General features: G+C 44.4%; 1 protein-coding gene across 4 annotated transcripts in view; it reads right to left on the reverse strand.

The window, feature by feature from the left end:
* The window catches only part of ANKRD11 (ankyrin repeat domain containing 11), a 153,246-nt gene that overhangs the window by 118,079 nt on the left and 12,683 nt on the right, over positions 1-22,484 (reverse strand). For 3 of the 4 annotated variants that reach the window (XM_061370344.1, XM_061370343.1, XM_061370346.1), the window contains exon 2: positions 10,021-10,100. The gene's annotated coding sequence lies outside the window, so the exon portion shown is untranslated. Of the gene's footprint in view, positions 1-10,020; positions 10,101-10,270; positions 10,383-22,484 lie in introns of those variants that run through there. The other variant, XM_061370345.1, reaches the window with a different exon arrangement.

Genomic DNA, 22,484 nt, shown 5'->3' on the forward strand with positions numbered 1-22,484 from the left:
TAAAACAATGTGTAAAAGAACAAAAAATTATCAAAATCAAGGATCTCCCCCTGCCATTCACTCCCACGCCAACCAGCTCCTCTCCTTTTTGCAGCTCTCCAAGTGTCTCTCTCTGTGCTTGTTTCCCATCAAGCTCAGTCCCACCAGCCTTGGGGAGAAGCTGGAGGTGCCCAAGCACATGCAGATGTATCCAGCCCTCACGGTGCCATCCTGCCTTTCACCAAACTTGGAAACAAACTCATTCCAGGAAATTCCAAATTAAGGTTAAATGTTACCATCTGAAGCCAAGGAAAGTCAGGGATAATGTACGTTTAACACCACCTGAGCTCTGATCCATGAGTCCAGCACCACTGAAAGATGAATGGCAACCTTTAGACTAACAACTACCCCAGAAAACCTCTAATACCTGGAAGCATTAAGATTTTGGAAGGGTACAGAAGGAATCGATAGTGGTGTGCCAGGTCCTTCTTTATGGCAGCCACAGCCATCAAGAACAAGAGATGCCTGTTCTGGGCTTCCTTGTCAATCCTCAGAATCCCAGGCTGGTTTGGGCTGGAAGGGACCTTAAAGCTCATCCAGCTCCAACCCCTGCCACACGCAGGGACCCCTTCCACTGGAGCTGCTTGCTCCAAGCCCCTGTGTCCAAGCTGGCTTTAACACTGCCAGGGATGGGGCAGCCACAGCTTCTCTGGGCACCCTGTGCCAGCGCCTCAGCACCCTCACAGGGAAGAGCTTCTTCCCAATGTCTAATATAGATCTACCTTCTTTTAGAGACCACTCCTATCCTGAAAATGCTCCAAACCAATAATTACAGCCAGGACTAAGTTATCTGAGAGCTTCCCTGTTTCTTCATCACACCAGTGCTGTTCCCTGCTGTGCCAGCAAGACGTGGGACCTGCTCTCACCACAGCACTGCTCCCAGCCTTTTCCAGCCACACACAGTGCCTGGGTGCTGCCAAAGCAAAAAGCAGGAGCTGGTCAATCACTGCTGCCTGATTATTACTGCAAGATAGCAAGGTATTTTTACATCACTGACTCATAGGAGGAGTCCAGACATGCATCACACAAAACCCATCGAAATCCAACAATTGTTCTTTTGGATCAAGACCAAACCCAGTTTTTTACATCAGTGGCAAGCACGAAGAAGATACAAGGCAGGGAGATCTGGACATCACCTGGACAGAACCCCCAGGCATTCACTCTGTAGTTTAGATAACCACCAAAATAAACATTTGCAAAGCTGCATCCAGTGATGTGGTAAAGAATAAAAACTCTGAAGAACACCTGGCCTCAGGCTGGAAAGTCCTTCTGCATTAAGCAATCACCATCACTACCCCCCACGACAGCACTAAAGATGACCCCAGGAACTGGGATCTCATATCCTAAACCACTAACATCAGTGCTTGATGTCAATTCATTTGGATTCAGTGGTTTAAATGTAGGAAAGAAATCCCAGCCCTGGATAACTCAGGGTACAATACATAGCAGTCTCTGTATGTCCTTCGACTGATGGTTTTCAACACTCCTGTGACTCCCAGATGATAACCGCTTCTCCCTCTGTGACCCCAACTACCCCCATCAGCAACTGAACATCACAACTACCAAAGCTGGACCACTTGGATTAGTAATTCACATGGACAAAAATAAGCAAGTCAAAAAGAAGAACCCACGACAAGTTTTACTTGCAAAAGCAAACACAGCATCCACTTACAGTGGCAATTTCCTAAAATAAACCATACACATGCCTACTACCTCCTGTCCTCTTAGGAGTAATTAACCCAGAAGGTGAAGTTACACAAGCACAATCCTGTGTGATAAGGGAGATCCACGCACCCACATCACCAGAAATAGCTATTGTGCTCCAAAGTAACCCCTAATATTGGTAACTACTTGAATTTAAATTTCAAATAAATTTAGATCAAAGATTAAAGAATGTCGTTCTGCCTTCCCAGCGCACTGGAGGTGCTTGTCTTTCATAATGAGGGAGCCCATAAAAATAACAAGGGAGAAGATCTACACCCAAGCTCCTCAAGAAAATAAAGAATTACTGATTTCTGCAGCTACTTGGTGGTAGGAACAGATGGTTACAGGCAATAATATTGACAACTCAACAAGCTACCACCCCCAAAGGTGAGCTTCTAAGTCTGCTCCAAATTCAGAAGTTGAACACACTACAGCTGAGACCACTGGGGACCCAGTGAGTTTCCACCAGTCCCATGGTGCTTCAGAATCTGCTTCGCTCGCTGTTCTGTGGAACACCAAAGGGCTGTGACTTCCTAAAACACCCTCACACGGATCCCTGCAGCCCTCTGCCTGGGCCCGGGATGAGCATGGGGAGCAGTGAAGGCAGGCAACACACATGGAACAGCTCCCAGTAAAACCTGAGCTTTCAGGATTTGCCTACCAAACCAAAGCCAGTGCTGAGGACAGAAAGCCCAGCTTCCCTAATTGCCCATCACAGAGAGGATCTGGGAATTCAGATCCCTGGCATGCTCTGCCATGGTGAGCACAGACAGAATGAGTGCCCTCAATTCACTTGGATGTTCGCAGCAAGATTCAAGTTTCCACACAACTCCCAAGAAATCTCTTTCCTCTGCTCCCATCCATCTCCAGCAACTGGAAGCAATCAGCCCGTCCAGTCTCAACCCAAGATCAAAACACTAACTAAAACATGAACTTGTTAAATACAAATCAACAAAGTTATCTCTGAATTTCTGGACAAGGCCAGCAAACCACTACAGACCAGGGACAACATGTGGCGTTGTAAAAGCTGTCAGAATACCCGAGTTCTCAAGCATCTCATTAAGCCAGTAATGAATTAGACTGAGCCTGCAAATCTCAGCCCTTGTTGTCATGTTCTTCTAAAATTAAAGCTCTGCCAAGAACTTTACCAAGGGAACAGAAATAATGATAGCGCCTGGTCTCCATCTTCACACTCAATATTTATGACTTACTTTTCAGAAGATTTTCCTGTTTTTACCAGAAGCCCCCTTCCTAGGGACATCAGGAAAACAGATCCATCAATTTTGCACTTGCCTGCAATAATAACAATTTCCTCCTTTTACACGTACATATTATATATTACACATTAGGCAGAAGCTCTTCCCTGTGAGGGTGCTGAGGCGCTGGCACAGGGTGCCCAGAGAAGCTGTGGCTGCCCCATCCCTGGCAGTGCTCAAGGCCAGGTTGGACACAGGGGCTTGGAGCAAGCTGCTCCAGTGGAAGGGGTCCCTGTCCGTGGCAGGGGTTGGAACTGGATGAGCTTTAAGATCCCTTCCAACACAAACCTATTCTATGATATTACAGCAACAGGCTGGCGAATTTGTGACAGCATCGGACACTTCAGTGATTCAACCCAACCACCCTTCTTGCAAGGTTTCCATAAAGCACCATACACCCATTCTCAACAGGAGGAGTGTCAGGCAGCTGACTTGTGCCTGTTGGACTACAGCTGTCTTAGCTCCACTAAAGATGCCCCAAGTCACTGATGCATCTCCCTCAGCATTAATGTGACAGAAATTCATACACCGAAACACAAAGAAACTACTTCCCCCCTCAAGTCCTTAAATCCTCATGGATTTGAATGTCAAAATCAGCAGGTTCACAATTATCTGTACTATTATTTAAAAGAGCAATAGATAATGAACAAGAACATCCTAAATTTCAATTATTCACTGAAGAAGTACAACAGAGTCTGGTCTTATCAGCAGGCCTTTGGTCTGCAGGCTCCTTAGGGTAACAACAGATTGCGCACCTCTTGCTGCCAAATGCATCATCTGCACTTAATCATAGCATGATGAATTATCTTCTGAAAACAAGCGATTCCAGCCATATTCAGTGTAATCCTGCCATTCCACTCCAAAGCCTGTCATCTCTCATCCAGTGTGTCACCACTGCAGGGTGGAGACCCGTAACTTCAGTCCCTTTCAAGAATACCCTTTGGAGCTACACACTGCATTGAGAAATAAATAAAACCATCACTTCAAACACTGCACGTCACTCATCACACCGGAACCTGCCTGAATGCACTTCTACTTTTGAAGAAAATCATCAAATCCCAGGCTGGAATATACCTCAGGGATCATCTGGTTCAACATTCCTAGGCAAAGTATGACCCAGACTAGATGCCCCAGCACCCGGTCCACCCGAATCTTAAGTGTGTCCAATGTTAGGGAAATCCACAGCTTCTGGGGGGGTGTGGTGTGTGATTATCCCAAGGTCACACCTAGGAATGCTGTTATACAATGATGGAAGTGGTAACTGGCTGCTTATGCACTAAATAACCTACAGATTCCCTTGCCTCCATGCGTCACCCAGGGCAAGTGTCTCACAGGAATCTTCTTCCCTGCAAAATAACAGACTCTGCCCGTCACTGGAGATGGTGATCCCATGCACCATCCACATACCAACCTTCCTTAAATGAATCTGTTTCTAGATGCAGCTGTGATTTTTAAGTGTAGAGTATGTCAGCTGACATCAATCTACAAAATCCTAACTCAAAATATACTTGGTTTAAAAATGAGGATTTCTGAAGTCATAATGTAGCCCCTTTGGAGAACAAGATTATTCAGGAACTAGAGCTGGGGGAACGCAACCAACTATTTTCCTTCTTTTTAGGTAATTACTGCCATGGCTTTGTCTAGTTCCAAACAGAACGAAGAGGAAGGACAAGTGTTCTATTTGCTTATGGATTGCTCTTACCAAGAACTCCCTTCTGTGTCATGGTGAAAACACATATTGGAATCACACCCAAAGAACAAGGTGAGCAAGAGATTCTTCAAAGAAGTTTCTGCTTAGCTCAGATGTGTTCATTAAAGGTGCTGCATTGTGCACATGGGCCAGGCTAGCTTATTAGCATTGGGAAGGTTACTGAAAGTGAATTAATGGAAGTGCTCCACTCTCTTAACATCTGACGAGCAGAAAAGGAGCCTCCCTACCTACACTTCGCCTGAAAGGTATGTTCAAATTGAGGGCATGTAGGTGGCACCTGCCAAAAGTGGCATGTGAATAACATTGGCAATTTAACACATTCTTACAAAAATACAGAGAACTGCAAAAGCAGCAATTCAAACACTCAAATCAAATGCTTATGCTGAGATTAGATCTAAGAACCCAGCCTTTTCACTGGGACAGGGGGAGGATTTTAAAGCTCTTTTTTTGTAGGTCTCAGCAGGGTTTTACGTCCGAAAACTCAAGCCCAGTTTGACCCACAAAGAAATCCAGGCTCACAATAGAGCCACCTCTTCGCTTACAGTGAAGATAAGGCTTTAAAAAATTAAACTTTCATTATAGAACTCTGGTGCTGTTCATTAGAGAGCACAAAACAGGTAAATGGAAAAGCTGATCCCTCCTAAGGGCCATGGAAACCCACCTCACACACATGCAGGTACAGCACCAACCCATCTCTCGTCCACCCTGATGCCTTCCCCAGGCTGAGCGACGCACCGGCACAAACCCCAACTGCCTGGTCTGAAACACTCTGGATGAACCTGCACTTAAGAGCCACCCAGAGGCTTTATGGCACTACCAAAGCCTGATTCTTTTCCCAGAGAAAGGGCTCCACAGTTTCAGGGTGGTGTGAGTACCACAGCAGAAGTCAGCCAAACCCACAAAGGACACAGCTCCACTTTAATGTTACATGAGACTATTAACTCCACTTGCACATGGCTTCCCCTTTCCAGCCCCTGCTTCCTAACACATCCGTTTCTCCCCCTAAAAGCCAATGCTTCCGTACCCCAGCACCACAGGGAAACCTCTGCTCAGCTGTGACTGACATGTAAAGAAAAACCATACACTGCTCTTCTTGTGTTACCTTCCAACACCCCTAATTTGGAAGGGGTAAGAGCTGAAACGCATGGAAAAAAGCCAGAAAGCTCACATGAACACCTCTGTGCAAAGAAATATCTCCCCTGTGGAATACTGAGCTCAATTTCCCCCAAAGCAGTAAAAATTGAAACCCATATATGAACACATTTAAGAACATTAATAGAAAAACACCGAGCAGTTAAGTGAAGTCACGTTCTACCTAAACAACACCACCATTATTGCAGCATCTGACTTTCAGATGACAATTCAATCCTGGAAGCATGTATTGTAATTGCTTTTCCACAATGGGCTTCAGCTTTACAATTGCATCCTTCTCAGGAGGTCAGAACAAGGCATGGCTGAGGCTCTGAAAAGCAATTCTGTTTAGCAGTACTACCTTATTCATTCTTTTAATCTTACACCTGAATATTCATTACGAACTCTGTAAAATGCAAGTGCCAAAACCACCATCAAAAGCTGCTGCAATCTCTCTGTTGCTCAGAGAAAGCCTTGACCCCTCTGCTTCCCTAATGAAGAAGTGGGGAAAGCACACATCACACCAAATGTCAGCTCCCGTGCTGCAAAGCAGTCACCAACCCCCTGAACAAGCTCAGTGCAATGCAGCCATTTCTTGCTGACAACACACAAAAAGGAGCCACCATGATGAACACAGCTTGTTTCCAGCAAACCATCTGAGCAGTTCAGTGAGGAAATACCTGTCCTACGATGCAGCCACTGCACTAGGTGAAGCTGGCATCTCAACTGAACTCCCTTTTCTTCCACCCATTTAGACAGGACCTCTGCTGTTATTACTACAGAAAGCTGGGGGGCAGGAACCCAAACAACACAAGTCTCTTTTAGAGAGCTGAGAGTATCAATGTTTGTAGTAACTCCAGTAATTCGCAATAAAGGAGCCACCTACCAAAATGGAGAAGTCTCAGACTTTTGTAACCCTTCCTACGGCGGAACAGCCCCTCTGCTCCCTGCCCATGACCCAGCACAGCATTTCTGGTCTTCTGGCTGCACCAGTGCAGCTACTTCTGGGTCAGCAGATCATGCCACAGGAAATCCATGTAAATATCTAAATATTTGTATTTATCACAGAATAGCTTGGTGATCAGGTTATCAGCACACGACCACAAACAACAGCATGGCATACATGATGGGAGCAAACCACCTGCCAGGGACAGAAACACCCTGCATCAGATTTGCAGCCAAAGGGAACGGCACAGCAGGTGCCCTCTGAGTCCATTTCCACCACCAAAGCTTTATTTCCTTTAGCCAACCTATGAAGTGCGGAACAGCACCCTCAAAATAGAGCAAACGCTGCAAGATCTTACTACAAAGGTCAGCCTCATCCTGAAGATCAGGCTCTCCAGCCTCTTTTAATGGGGAATCCCTGCATTGTCCTTTACAGCAAGGTACATGCTGGTATGCATAAGTTGCTTGGATGAGAAAGAAAAACCCCGAAACAACCAGGCTTGTGCCCCAGTGCATTTTCACTCACAGGTTTACAGCAAAGGCAACCTCATTTCATGGTCACAAACAGATGAGTGACAGAAGCCAGCATTTTCATGATATACCACCTCCTCCTCAGACAAGACAGAGGCGGCACATCATTCCTCTGCTAGTTTGGCACACGGGTACCAAGGACCCCAAGGCTTTAGCCAGGCACAGGATAAGGGATGAACACAGACGACAATGACCTGCTTTCATAATGTCTGTGGTTTAGGATGAGAGGTTTTTACTCAAGCTTGGCCAGACAATAATCCTGTTCCAGCCTTGGGCTACTCATAGGAGGGCACAATCTGCACGTGCACCTGTGGGAAACTGCAGGGGCCACAGATACCGAAGCCTCCAGAGCCTCCACACCAACACAAAGCCTTGGAATTCAACTCTACAGCTTCAGAACACCCCAGATTTGGGTGTTGTTTCCAGCCAACAGTGGAGGATTCTGATATTCTCCCCTTGTTCACCTCTCCCCAACATCTCCATACTGCAGTAGGCCAAGAATGGAGCTGAGCTGGGTGGGAGTGTTGACGTGGTTGAAGGTAGGAAGGCTCCACAGAAGGATGAGGACTTGATGAGCCCAGAGGTCTTTTCCAACCTAACCAGCTCCTTGAGACTCCTAGCCCAAGATGCATTTTAAGCAATACATAGTCTGTCTCTGCACAGAAGCAGATAAAAGCTTATTTTACTGGAAAAGGTTACTCAACTTATCATCTCCAAGGGCTCACAAAACCCACAGAGCAAAATCACTTTTTGTTTCAGAAGTCAGAGAAACATGTGACTTCATAGCAATTATTTCTTTCTACAGTGTGAATGTTTTGTCACATCATACATCCTCATCCTTCATCTGTCAAAGTTTTTCCATCCACTGTTTCAGCCAGACCCATCATCAGTGTGGTGTGGCTTCACGCAAAGTACAAAATGTCCAGAGGGAAAAGGACTAAAGATGGACAAAAGCATGTGGAAACTCTTCTAAAGGCAGCTACCGCAGCAATGTAGGCATAATTTAAATTCTCAGTAATAATCCTAAAAGATCTTAGCAGCAAAAAGGCATGCGATGTAGACAAAAGCCCTGAGAGATGCAGTCTGTCATCATGCTCTGTCCAGAAGCACATCTTTTTACCCAGCATGTACCAATATATAGCAAATACACTGTTGTGTTTATTAAGTTTCCATTTAGGTGAAAGGTCCTTCAATTAACACTGTCTTGTTTTTAAAACCGTAAATCTGCATTCAAAACCACATAATTTACTTCAAAACTCAAGAGTGAAAAGCCTTCGTACCAGACTATGAAATGTAATAGGTAGTGACAAACCTGGGTTATAACTTATGCTCAGATTCAGCTGGGTTTTCTAGGGGACTGCAGAGCAGCCATTAAGGAAAGAGTTACTGCACACTACAGCAAAAGGTCTCACACTTGATACGCTTTAATTACTTAGCTGCAGCAGGGGAGAGTTACTGATGCCTAGCCTGGTTTGTTTCAATGCAAAAGGCTTCTACTGCTATTAATATTCACTGAGGGAAACTGAAATAACATCTTGCCTCCATGTGAATACCTTGGAATTATTATGGACGAACTAAATACAATTATTTTTATTTTTTTCCCCTCAAAATCCAGGACAAAAGAAACCTACCAGCTTGCAAAGCCACCTGATAGAACAGACCTCTATTTCTACATAGAGTAGGCTCTCCTTCAATGATGGCCTTTATCACAGTGACAACTTCAACACAAATAAACCTGCTACAGCATAACCCAAGAGGTCAGCCAACGACCCTGAGCCCCACAGCAGAAGCAACACACTGTAGGTTATCCACCAAGAGCCTTCACCCTAGAATTCCTTGGCATGCTGAGGATGACCTTGAACTCTGCAGCACACAGCTTCCCATCCATACCACTGCCATGACACACACTGCAAAGCTGAGCTCATGGAGAGCAGCAAACAACAGCTTTTATCCAGCCTGTACACACCAAACCACCAGCACTGCAGAGAAAACCAGCAAGGACAAATGCCTTCCTACCAGCTACACCGGTACCACTGCTCTTCTCAAAGGACAGCACTGACCTCTCTAAAAACACTGAGTCAAAAATCTATTCTTTCCCCCATAAATTCCACCCTAAGGTAGTCTATTATTATTTTTGCATCTGCTAATGTTACCAAAAAGTTGAATCCTAACACTGAATCAAACTGTAGTCTCAGCATATTGGGAAGTTTCTCTGCCCAAAATGAAACGTAGGTGCCATCTGTTTCAATTACACTAATCACAAGGAGACGTAACATTGTGAAACTGGAACTTTTTAACAGTTTTTTTCTTTCAAAAGCAAAGAGAAAGAGGACTGTGACATGCTAGAGGTAGGGCGTACTTAATACTCAGCAGTCAACAGCACCAACAAGCTGCGCAGTCCACTGGACAAACCAGTGCTGGAACTGCAGGAAAAGTAACTTTTGTTTTCACTGAAGTCAGGGAAAAGCTTGGTACATTTGAAATTATATAAAAGTGAAAAGGCATCTTAGAACTAAAGGCGTCTCCCAAGATATTCTGGGTTAGTACCTTCACATTACTCCACAGAAGTTTGTGATTTTTACCATCAGATTTCAGAAAATAAAGAGAAATTCAAACCACCACACCCCAACACACCAACATAGACACAAGCACTTGTTAGGTAATAAAACTGAAAACTGGAACAGAAGCCAGGTAAATATTTACCGATTCCATAGTTGAAAGCTGTTGTTAGCAGGACATATATTAAAATCCAACAGAGATGTGTCCCAAAAACGCTGTGCAATCTGAAAAACACAGGGAGCAGTTCATTAGAAATTAAAACACAGGGTTTCACTTGCAATAAGCATGCTATATTCAAGTACACAAAGGATACTAAATCCAAATCCTTGCCTAATCCAGAAACAAATTTCCTCATAACAAGTCTGCACAAATAGAACAACAGCTCTTGCTGCACCTTTCAAGATGTTTTTCAAACTACAAATTCCCAAAGTGAAATTTCCAGCACCAGGCAGGAACCAGCAGGAGCTCTCAGCACCTAAGGCAAAGGGGAATTACATCCATTAACTGGTACATGAAATGGTTGGCAATTCCAAGCCAAAAACCTGGGTTTTCCCTGAACTTTTCACCATGGGTGCACAGGGCTGCGCGGTCATAGGTGACTGTCAGAGGGGTACAAGTTTTGGACAGCACAGCTCAGTCGGACCCTGTACAAGTCACATGAGCAAGGACAAGTTCAAGCCTTTCGTTAAGGGTTTGCAAGGTGGGAGACCGGAGCTTGGGCAGAGCCACCTGTAAAACAGTCTTAATCCAGATTTTTTATGCCCATGATCATAGAATCATAAAGTCATAGAATGGTTGGGGTTGCAAAGGACCTTAAAGATCATCTGCTTCCCAATGGGAGCTACCTCATGGCTTTTTCCAATGCAAGTGAATGCATCCTGGGGCACTGATGGATCCCCTCATGGGGACCTGCAGCCCTGCAGAGTATGTATGATGACGATACCTGCACAGCACCTTTTCCAGCATGATTCCCCTATTCTTTTTACCTTCTCCATTATAAGACTCACAACTCCTAACTTGACCTATCCACTTCAAATGCACCAAAAGATAGACTGGGGAAAAAAAAAGCTGAACTTCCAACTCCATTATCTGGAAAATCATTAGTGCTGCCTGCTGACAGTAGTGACTGAGACCAACTGTGCACAAAATTATCAGAGTCCACAGAAACCCTGTCCCATGACATACTGACACACAGTTGTGAAGATTCCTATCTGCTTCCTGGCCTACACATAGCAATTGTATTCACTACTTAGCTCACATATAACACAAACATTAAGTATTGTAGCAATGCAATAGTGATCATATATGAGTTAAGGACCTTCCATGACCAACAGTGTACCATTTTTTTATGAAACTTATGAAATTACTTATGAAGTACAGCAAATACTGCAGTGAAAGAAGCCCAATGCAGAGATCATTGGCAAAACCTGCCCTGTTGTGTGCATTCCATCACTCACTCAATGTTCCTGCCATGCAGACTCTAACATTTTAATTTAAAACTACCTCTGCTTCCAAAAGCCTAAGTTATAATTAGCAATGTTAGACACATTTATGCACCCAATTTTCTTAAAGTCTGTTGAGAATATCACTTCACAAACCAACATTTCTGTCCTCATTTTCCCTTCTGTGAGCTTACAAGACCAACTGCTGGTCAAGGCTTGGTGTGTTGGACAAGGCTCCCATATGTGCCAAGCTAACTGCAGCTACACACAAAGAAATTTGCAATGCAAACCACCAGACATTCAGTCTTCCTTTGTGTTGAAACAGTAGCATAAATACTAAATAATTAAGTGTTCAAGGTGACCAGATTCTGGTTTAAAACAGGGTCAGTCTTTCAAGACCTGTGACACTTAATTTTACTTTAACATGAAGTCATTTGGAAACTCTGGGTAAGCAGACACTTCCATTAAAATAAGTCTTTCAACTTCTAAGCTCTCCCACCAGCTTCTTTCTGTTCTTTCACACTGACCACGTCATCCTCAGCAGTTCCCCACTGCTGAGTTACCGGTTCCTCTTGCTGCACTCCCACACGTCAGTAAACTGCGGATTTAGAGCACACAGAGCAACTTTTCCAGCATCCATTGAAAAAAAAAAAAAAAAAAAAACCCTGGGAATTAAGTAATTCAAACTTCTTTAATAAAAGGGTATCTTGTAACTTCACAGAAATCCATATTTGGAGATGGAAATTGCTTTACAATCACAAATGTGACCTGAAAGAAACCAGTATGCTTGCATTAAGATTAACTACAGACTATTTCCATCAAAGCAGCTGGGGCAGGCAGCTGCACTCCGCCAGGGGAATGCTGATTGGGAAACACTGACTGGTTCCCAGTAGCAAGGCAGGAGCTGGCTTCGGAGGCTGATGTTAGCCATGAAAGAACTCAAAACCAGAGCAGTTCTGATGTAGAGTCACTCAGAAGGGTCTCTGTGAAAAGTGTGCTCAAGATTCAGCAATTTCACACATCTAGGTATTTCCCCATTTGATAAGTGGACACAGAAAGGGTTCTACTTCAATCCCCATTTTACTGGGAGCAGGAAAGAAGCTGTCTCTGCCAAAGTCTCATTTCAAGCCATGGGAAGGCCAGTACTCCCACAAGTAAGCATGGTTTTCTTATTAGTGCTTTTTTGATGCAAAAAGTTGTGTTTTGATTTAATGACAGGCTTGCATTAATTGAGATTCTATGGTGCCCCAGAACCAAGAAGTGTAATGGGATGTCAGTATGAGATTTAGATTCTGGTTTAGACCAATTTCTGAATGGAAAGAAAAAGAAACCTCTCGGGAGTAGGACAGCCTTTTCCAAGGCAGTCATCTGCTTCCCTCTAAATAACGTCGGGAAGAGACAGAATTTCAATGAGGCATCTCTCTGAGGACTTCTGTGAAAACGTACACTGGGGAAAACAGACACCAATGAGCTTAAGCTTTCAGATGAGCTCCATTAGCTCAGATACAGAACTCAGGGAGGTACGAGTACAACATATGTGGAGGGAGGGGAAACCTAGGAATGTTTTCCAATGCACTCCATAGGCATGTTCGGGACAACGTGGTGAGACTGCCTTTACAGCCTTACCACAGCACGCGGAATACAAACACTAATCATTCACCCTGCTGAAATGGTGAGAAATACTTATTCTCAGAAACAGTAAAATCACATTACAATTCCAGAATCTGAGAAAACTGAGGTTGTAGGGAGAATCCATAAGCAGACAGCACTACAGATGCTACATACTTACCATCAACTATGTGTTTTCCAGGAATACCTGTAGGTAGCTTCTGCAACAACAGGGATTCTATTCCTGCCTGGTTACACCACCCAACCTGAATCCAAACAAGTGTTGGAGTCTGGGGAATTACAGTAACAGACTGGTTTGTGTTGGAAGGGACCTTAGAGCTCTTCCAGCTCCAACCCCTGCCACGGGCAGGGACCCCTTCCACTGGAGCAGCTTGCTCCAAGCCCCTGTGTCCAACCTGGCCTTGAGCACTGCCAGGGATGGGGCAGCCACAGCTTCTCTGGGCACCCTGTGCCAGCGCCTCAGCACCCTCACAGGGAACAGCTTCTGCCTAAGAGCTCAGCTCAGTCTCCCCTCGGGCAGGTTCAAGCCGTTCTCCTTGGCTTGTCCCTATAGGCCCTTGTCCAAAGCCCCTCTCCAGGTTTCCTGCAGCCCCTTTAGGCACTGGAGCTGCTCTAAGGTCTCCCCTTCAGAAGCCTTCTCTTCTCCAGGCTGACCCAGCCCAGCTCTCTCAGCCTGGCTCCAGAGCAGAGCTGCTCCAGCCTTCACAGCACCTCCGTGGTCAACTCTGGCCTTGCTCCAGGAGCTCCACATCCCTCTTGTGCTGCTGCCCCAGAGCTGAACACAGGACTGCAGGGGGGGGTCTTGAAGAAGAAACCAAAGTGCCACAGAAACAGTGGAGAACTGACCACCTCTGCTCCTTCCCATGCGTTTTGCTCACACACCCCCAAAAGCCAAGGGCAGCACAACAGCAGAAGTTTTCCCTTGGCCTCTCAAGGGAAGTAAGGATCATCAGATTTGTGACAGTGTTACTTAAGAGCACACCCAGACTACTCTACACAGCTCAGGTCTACTTAGAAAGAGGAGGAAGAAGGGTGTTGCACTGGAGATCTGAAGGGTGGGAGGGGAGAAGGCTGTTTCCAAGAAATACACAGGAATGAGAGATAAATAACATGCCTTTAACTGAAATGCCCTGCATCGTATCAGTCGCTTACAGACCAACCATCTCCCAACACACACATGCTGAGCAAACTGTTCTGTTCAGTGGGACTGGATTCACACTCACGCGTGCAGCTGCTCTTACACTCCAGGAACAAATTTCCAGTAGTGGTGTGAGCCACAGAAATTGCCTCTCACTGGGATTCACAAAGCAGCGAATACTTCTGCAGCAACACGGCAGCCAACTATGCTCATCCAGTAGTGATTACTGCAGTGAAACACCAAAGCGCGGAGACAAATCCACTAGTGTTAACAAAAACGGAGGAAAAAACCCTCTCAAGTGTGTTTCATTGCGCCAAAATTGCGGCATCAGGTAAAATTTAATTTGACAGCATTCAGAAACTAAGAAGGTAACATATTTGTGGTCGCAAGGTTCCTTTATTTTGCCCTGCAGATATGTATGCAGAGAACTGCATTTTCTTAAAGCTCCTGTCATCTTTGCGGCTTGATAAAAATACAAAATAGCCTGATATTGTCCTCAAAAACACAGATCAAGATACCTATGTGTGGGCTGAAGAGCCTAAGGCTTATTTTTTCCCACTAAAACAAGCATGAAGGAAGGGAAAGATGTGATTCCTGTGGAACCAAATCATCCTTCAAGTGTTTTAACTGAAAGTCTGACATGGAGAACACAGTCCACAAGAAACTGGGGGTTGCAGTTGTTTGAATTCAGGACTAAGCTGCTTAGAGACCTCCACGGAATGAAAACAATCCAGAATGTCTAATGTCAAATAAGTAGTTTCAATGTGCTCCAGGTATTTCTCAAGATCTGTGCTTGTTTCAGTCCATAGGACACCAGTTACAGCATTTTCACACTAATACAACAGCCAGACTCAGCTTCCATCACTCATTCACCTGGGCTGACCCTGGAAGATCACTGCACACTGTTGTTGTCTACTTTACCAATACTCCACACATGCCTTTGTGAGGGAATGGCACTTCTGTACAGTGGGTTTCTATGTCTTCTTTTGTAGCAATGAGGCTTGAGAGCTCAAATGGAATTTCGGTAGCCCAAAACAAGTAAACACTTCTACACTATCTATGCTTCAATTGCATTGAATTAAAAAATCTAATTATCAGAAGTGTAATATTTCACTGAGTTTAACCCCTACAAACAAACAGCTGAGCAACACACCCTGAAATTACCAGACATGCCAACTTTATTACTGATTACCTGCTTCCTTTCATACCAGACATTTAATGTTCTCTGCTCGCAAGAATATCTTGAAATTGCAGTCCTCTAAAATCACCCAGCATTTCTCCTGAAAAGAGCCATGAGAGCAGCCTGAAAAGATCCTTGACGAGGTAAAAAACTAGGGCTGTCAGAAGAGTTCCTGCTTCAGTACAACCTGAGAGCTTAAATCACTGCAGTAACTCACTTTTTCTTGGAGTGAAGTGGAAGAAGAGCAAAGCAAGCCTGGACAGTTTCCACTGAACCACCTTTTTTTTTTATTCTATGCAGACAATTAAGAGTTCTGGAAATATTCAAGTATGTTCCCTCATCTCTCCTCCTTCACCCTCTACCACCCTTCTGTGGCTTCTCTGATGAGTGGAAAGTATCAACTCAAAACACAGCTCCTTAACCAACCCTGGGCTAAAGCTCAAGGGTACAGCTTGCCCTTCTGTACTAGCACACAAAGACAAGCCTTGCTCTGACACTGTTTTCCAGGCTTTAATTTAATATGTGTAAGTTATTACCTCCCCTAGTTTTAGAAAAATGTTAAATACCTGAAAGATAATGCACTCTTACCAGCAAATGGAAAAAGAAGTCTTAACTACACGAGCAACACTCGCCTTGTAACAGCATTAACTTCCATCAAATGGCCATCTTTATGATGGACAGCAATAAGAAAACTGTTCAGCATCCAAAAATGGTTAGGCACTCTCACTTCAGCAGCCTAGAAAGGTACAGGCATCCTTGTTTGTCAGACCCAATGCCTGTAAATAATCCTCCAGACCCTTACCATTTTTCTTTTTTAGGGCTCCAATATGAAATGTAATTACTCAAGACTGCTGGGTCCTCCCAGACTGGTTGAATCTCTTACAAAAAGATGCATAATCAGGCTCATTTCTTTATTAACCAACCTGCACGCTCAAAGCAAAGATCCACTGCCTGGCTTTGGAAGAACACATCATTATTACTGGTACACAGCAAAAATTAATATACACATTAAGCACATGAGAACGTGTTTCCAAGAAAACCATCAGCTCAGAACAGCAGCATCGTATTTGCTTTCATATCACCTGAACTGGTTAGCTAGCCAGCCATAAAATTCAACAGCAAGATGTACAGAACCCTCAAGCTGTTTATTTTAGTGTATGGTAAGCTGTTAATTCCTAAACCATTTGGAAGAGACACGGGATGTACAATGGCACGGATATTCAAAGCAGAACTGTTCCAGGAGTATTTTTAGTTCACATGAAAATGAGAAGAAATTGTAACCGCCATATCCTAACCATTTTCTGAACCCCATCTGAAAAGGAGTCCACTTCCACCCTAATTATTCCATAGGCAGACAATACGAAGGCAGTAGGAACAGCACTGATTTTAAAGCTCAAGTGTGGCAGCACACATGTAGACATATAAAAGGAAGTGCATAACACGGCTGAAAATCAAATAGTTTTGGAAAACAGTATCCAGGGAAAGACTTCCAGGTCAACACAGGAATGAACACAAAGTTCAAGGAAAAGGTAGGAGGCAAAGACAACAAGTGCTTTTCCTGGGTGCACAAACAAGAAGTACTAAAGGAAAACAAGCCCCACTGCAGTCAACTGCATGATCAGTAACACTCTCAGATGTTGGCAATTAGAAAGGTTTATGGGAAAACTAAAAGAAATAATCAAGTATTAGAAAACTTAGTGTATATTCAAAAGGTACAGAATTTATGTTTTTAACACATAAGAAAAATATAATTTAAAAAAGAAATAAATTAAAAAACCCACAGCAAGAAGATTCCTCAATTCCTGTCCACAGGAACCTGTAAAAGAATCACAACAGATTCATCTGGCAAAGAAACTGAGATGCCGGATTTCCACCTTACGTTTGGCAAAGCCATCCTAGACACCTAAAACCAAAAATCACCTCCAGTGACCCGGGAGAATTTCTACCATGCAAAATCTAAAAGATGCATTATAACAAAAAGGATACTGAAAGGTGAATTTTGGAGACAGACAACTGTGCTGCTCACCTTTGAGAGCTCAAAAACCCACCATGCTGAGCAGAACAAAGACAAGCTAAAAAATCTTGAAGCTTCAACTTGTCCTAATTAAGGTCCAAGACGCTGGCCTTCAATAACCCAGTGAAGACAAGAAGAATGTTCTCTGGAATTAAACCAGTAATTTAAAGTTAGATCACAGCTGCTGTCATATTTCAAGTATCTTCTCCTTTTCATTCCTCCTAAATACAAGTCTGAAGTGGGACAAAGACATACTTCCCGTCATCAGACTTAATATCTTTCCTGTAACTTTACTAAGAGCCCTTTACTAATCCAATCCACTCTAATTCCCTTTGTAGGTTCTTCTGAGGGAAGGAAGGCAGGCTAACAATGCTACTAAACTAGAAGAGCACCACTCAAAAATAAAGTCCGCAATTTCTTACTCCATGCTCAATTTTAACACATTTAGAAAATACAGACCATTCTTGGAATTTAAAAAAGTGACAGACACATTTGTCACCTTTACAGTCTGAGACATTTGCAACCGTGCAATTCAGTGGCAAATTGGATCCAGGTTACTATTAATAACTGAACTGTTTCCTTTCCTTTCTGAAAGCTGATTTGTGAAAAGGATGCAAGCATCCCATTTTAAAACACGCTAATTAGCCAAGAAGGAGCCAAGGAAGTCAACGTTCAGCCTCCAAGAACATATACAGTCTCTCTCCTAGAGGAAAAACCCATAGCAAACTTAAAGAGTGTACCATCACCCACTCCAATCAGTGGTGTACAACCTCCTCCACCAAGAAAACTCTGTGTCATCACACAAACATTACAACCAGACACTTCAACAACTCACACACGGGTTTCTGTTCTTAAGAATACGCAGGTCTCACTCAAAGGCTCACAACTGGATATGTGCAGCATTACAAGGAGATGACACCATTGCCTGCCACAGCAGCAAACCTGGCTTGATGACCCAGGAGGTCCCCAGAAAGCAACATGAGAAAGGCAATTGTTACAATATGCTCAAGACTTCAGTTTCCAGAGTTATGATGCTTGCTCTACAATAACCTCAAATTACATAGGAGAGACCCTAAAGAAAGCACTTTCTCGACTTACACAGGGCATTTTCTCCCTGCTGTCTAGGTCCTGGCAAGCGAAGGTCAGAATAAAAAGGTTCTTCAAAATACCACATAAATTGAAAGCACCTACAGCTTCCACTGATTTTTTTCTTCTATTATAAACCCTAAGCAGGTTTAAGTAGCAGTTGCCACCATTAAAGAAGCTGCTCCCCTCCCATTTTCCATTCTCCTTAAGAACGAACATCCTGATAGCACCTGGTACCGGTGCTGAAGCAGGAGGCTGCTGCTGTCTCAGAGCTACAGAAAGCAGGGCTGGAGAGTGGTATGAGGAGGGCACGAGGCCACTTCAACCACACAGATACACTGAAGAGTATTGTTAAATAACAGAACAGGGAAGTCAAATGTCTGCCTGTGTCTGTCAGTGGTGCCCCAGCTCCTTCGGAGGGGCTCAGTAACCGCAGAGTGGAGCAGGGAGACCCCTGTGCCTGCTCAGCTGCTAGATCCCCAGCTTCTTGAGCTCGTCCATTGATCAGCTTCACCTGCCAGCCCAGCAGAAAACCCACTCACCTCCCTCTGCCTGCTGGCCTCCCGCTTCAGAAGGGGCTGAATGGCTCCTGCACTGCAGGAAGGGTCGGGGAGCCTCAGCCCCTTGCCGCCCCGGTGAACCAGCACTGGTCACACTGTGAAACCGCACCCCAGGAAAGCCTACAAACACCTAGGGAAAGGGCACATCCCTCCCTTCAAACACACTGCCGTGCAAACAAACAGCGCAGAGGGTGGCAAGGAAAACGGTCAGAGGACAAAAGGACAGAGGGTCAGGATTAAACCCCTTGATCCCCAGCCAAACAGCCTACCCGTAAGTCCACACAACCTCCAGAGCCAATTTAAAACCCTGAGTGTGCTAAACTTTAGGTTATAAAATCATATTTAGGAACCTATTTGAAGCGCTCTTTGCTCTGCTGGTGGCTAAAAACAATACCTTTGTCATCAAATCTTGCTTCAGTAAGCTGACATAACATTTTTAACTCAGGAAATAAGATAATTATGGTTCAAGGTAAACAACTACAACTGTGCATCATAAACAGTTTCTAATTTTAAGCCTGAGTCCCTCTAATGCCATCCATATTTCAAAGGTTTCCTTACAAATGGTTTAGGTTGCCTAAGTAGCTTGTGACCGAGCTCTGCTGCCGATGAGCATCAGCAGCAGGCCTTGGGGAAGCCATGGGCAGGCACAGCAGTTAAAAGTCCAGCAGATGCAGCAGATGAGCTCCTATATCAAAATGAATCAAGGTAAGCCAAACACGAAAGAAGGAAAACACACTTGGAATCTTAAATAGCTTGAGAGGTAAAAACTCCGTCTCTTAGGAACACACAGAAAACAGCAAGAGCTGAGACCAAAGCTCCTCGTACTTACGCAATGTTTGCTGCGAGTCGTTTTCTATGCCAGCCCTCAGATGCCCCACTCGGCTTCCCCAGTGGCACAAACAGCAAGAATTCAAGTTGCAACTCGCTGCGAGGGTATCAGCTACCACGGCGCTCAGCACAAGGCAGTAAACTCACCTACAGCCAGCCGCGCTGTGTCTAAACTAGCCCTTGCGCTACTGCTGCCATAAAACAGTCTCCACAGTTACTCACAAACAAAGCCTTGCAACAAACAGAGGAATCTCAAGCCAGCAATGCTGAAGCACATCATCTGAACTTGTCTGGAACTACAATGAGGTATTGAGGGCAGCAAGCTGTCTGCCTCCAGGATGAATCATTACACACAGAGGTAGCAATAACTGCAAGTACTGCTTATAGGTGTTAGCCTCATAGGCTTTCATTCCTCCTTACCAAAAGAAAAAGAAGTGCTAAATTACAACCAAAAGGAGGACAGCTGAATAAGAGAATGGAGCAGAGCCCGAATGGAGTAGAGAAAATGAGACCTGACACAGACAAAGCATTCCGGAATAGCTGAGCTCAGAAGGGACAGAAGTGGTCAAAGCCATCCAGCCACCCATTTGTGAGAAGGCTGTTTAGTCCCCTGCAGGAAAAGCAGGGAGAAGGAATCACGTGGTGAAGCCCGAGAAGCTTGGGAGAGCTTGCTCCTCCAAAACTTCTCACCATTAAGCTTTTCCAAACCACCCCACCCCACTGCTGCTATTGTTGTCACAGAGGGAATTTCAACCAGAACAATTATTCCCACCACATTTTTTTTTTCTGCTGGGAGAAGAAAAACGGCAATTCTGCACAGAAAACAGTATTATTTGCACAGTAGTTCATACGGCAACACAAGCCTCCTTCTGAAAGGAAAAACACGAACGTGCCTCGAATCCGGTGTGCAGCAGCAGTAACGTATTTTTAGATATACCCATTTGAAGGCAGCAATATGGTGGAAGTCTCCCAGGTTGAATTTCGCCGTGGGAAGTTAATCTCTGTGCACCCTGGAGAGGGCAGTTCATTAAGAGGCTGTTCAGAGCAGAATGAAACAATTCACCAACTCCCTGAAGAAATCCCTCTCCCTGTGACTGCACACAGGCAGCTTCTCTGAACTCTCCAGCAACCCACGTCTCATCCTGGTTTGTACCATTTTCCTGGTACCAGCAGCATGTCCAGGCTGTGCTAGAAAGCACTCCTCCCCTCCACATCTCTAGCACAATTAAGACAGCTGAATTCAAGGCTGTCTTCAAAGCACAACACGGGGTGCAAAGTGGCTCAAAGTCAACCCAAGCACCCAAGAGAAGGAGGGAGCAGAAGAGTTTGGCTTTATAATGTTTTATCTGCAATTAGCACTTCTTCATGACTCCTGATAAGGTAACGTATTAGCTGTCAGACCAAACCCAAGTGCAAATAAGTGAACCTTCAAACATTCTCAAAGCAAAGCTTCAGAAGGAGTCAAATAACTCTTTCTGCCACCAAAGCCACTCTGGCTCTCTCTCATGCTAAAGAATGTTTAACCTAATTATCAGGTAAAGGACTCCATTCAAAAGGTAACTTAGTCACCACTGCACTAGTTTGTCCCCGCACTGAGCAATCATGGAGCAGCCCTTCAGAACCACACCTTTGGGAAAACACCACCTCAAAGGCTCTGCGACAGACCTGCCCCTGACCTGGGAGGGACTCATAACACAAATGAGCCATCCCATGCACCCATTTACAGACTACAGGGTCGCTGGAGGTCAGGGATGTTTGCTTGTTTTCAACCAGCCAGAGTGCCCAGCTACACTCCATCGATACAGTGACATCCTCTTGACTTGAACCATGGGCTAAAGAGCCATTGTACACCTCTGCCTTCAGCCCATATAAGGCTGTTCCTACAACACAGGAAATATCAAGTCAATACCAGCTCAAAAAATTGCTTCTGCATACTTTTTTACAGCATGACACATTTTAGTACTTAACTCTCACATAAAATACTTTCAGATTTTAAAGCATTTGGTGTGGAACAATTTTGGGGTAGCTGGGGTTAAGCACAAACAGAATAAAATCCAGATAAACCTATGAATTAGAGTGTTCATTATTTCATAGGTTGCCAGCAAGTCTGACTGTACCATCTGACACCTTAGAGGCGCCGGCAATGTCGGGATGCAGAGCACATTTCCCACTCCCTTTGAAGGGGGTACCTCCAAATATCACAAAGGTGTTTGTGAAGAACACAAACTAATGGTCAACTGTGAGCATTTATGCGACAACAGGGAGGAAAAAACAGTAAGAAAATGTAAAAAACCTACATGAGAACCAAAATTCCTGAATACAGCAAAGCCATTTTTCAGACTTTTATTAAAATTACATTGGCCTTTGACTATGAATCATATCTGCCTCTTGTACACAGCAGAAGAGCACCAACATCATACAGTGGAAGACAGAAATACACAAAGGGGGACAGAGGTAGCAAGGCTAGACCATCCCCACAGCAGACATACCGCACTGCTTATACACCTCCACACTGAACATTTCTCACAGCTCATTTATTTAATACTGCTCACAGCTCTCATGGAAGGAAGCAATACTGTGCTAAAATATGGTGTGTAGGTATAAGAAAAATAAAGGATGATACAGCCCTGCCTCCCCTCCTGAGCCTGACCTCCTCCAAGCACTTTAAATAGGATGTTATCACTACTTGTTTATATGCCATTACAGGAAAAAAATGCTTGGTTTCCTAATA

The sequence above is a fragment of the Neopsephotus bourkii genome, unplaced genomic scaffold, assembly GCF_033783945.1.
Source record: "Neopsephotus bourkii isolate Nb327-2 ecotype Australia unplaced genomic scaffold, CSIRO-AGI_Nbou_v1 NB_1541, whole genome shotgun sequence".
NCBI classification, from domain to species: Eukaryota; Metazoa; Chordata; class Aves; order Psittaciformes; family Psittacidae; genus Neopsephotus; species Neopsephotus bourkii.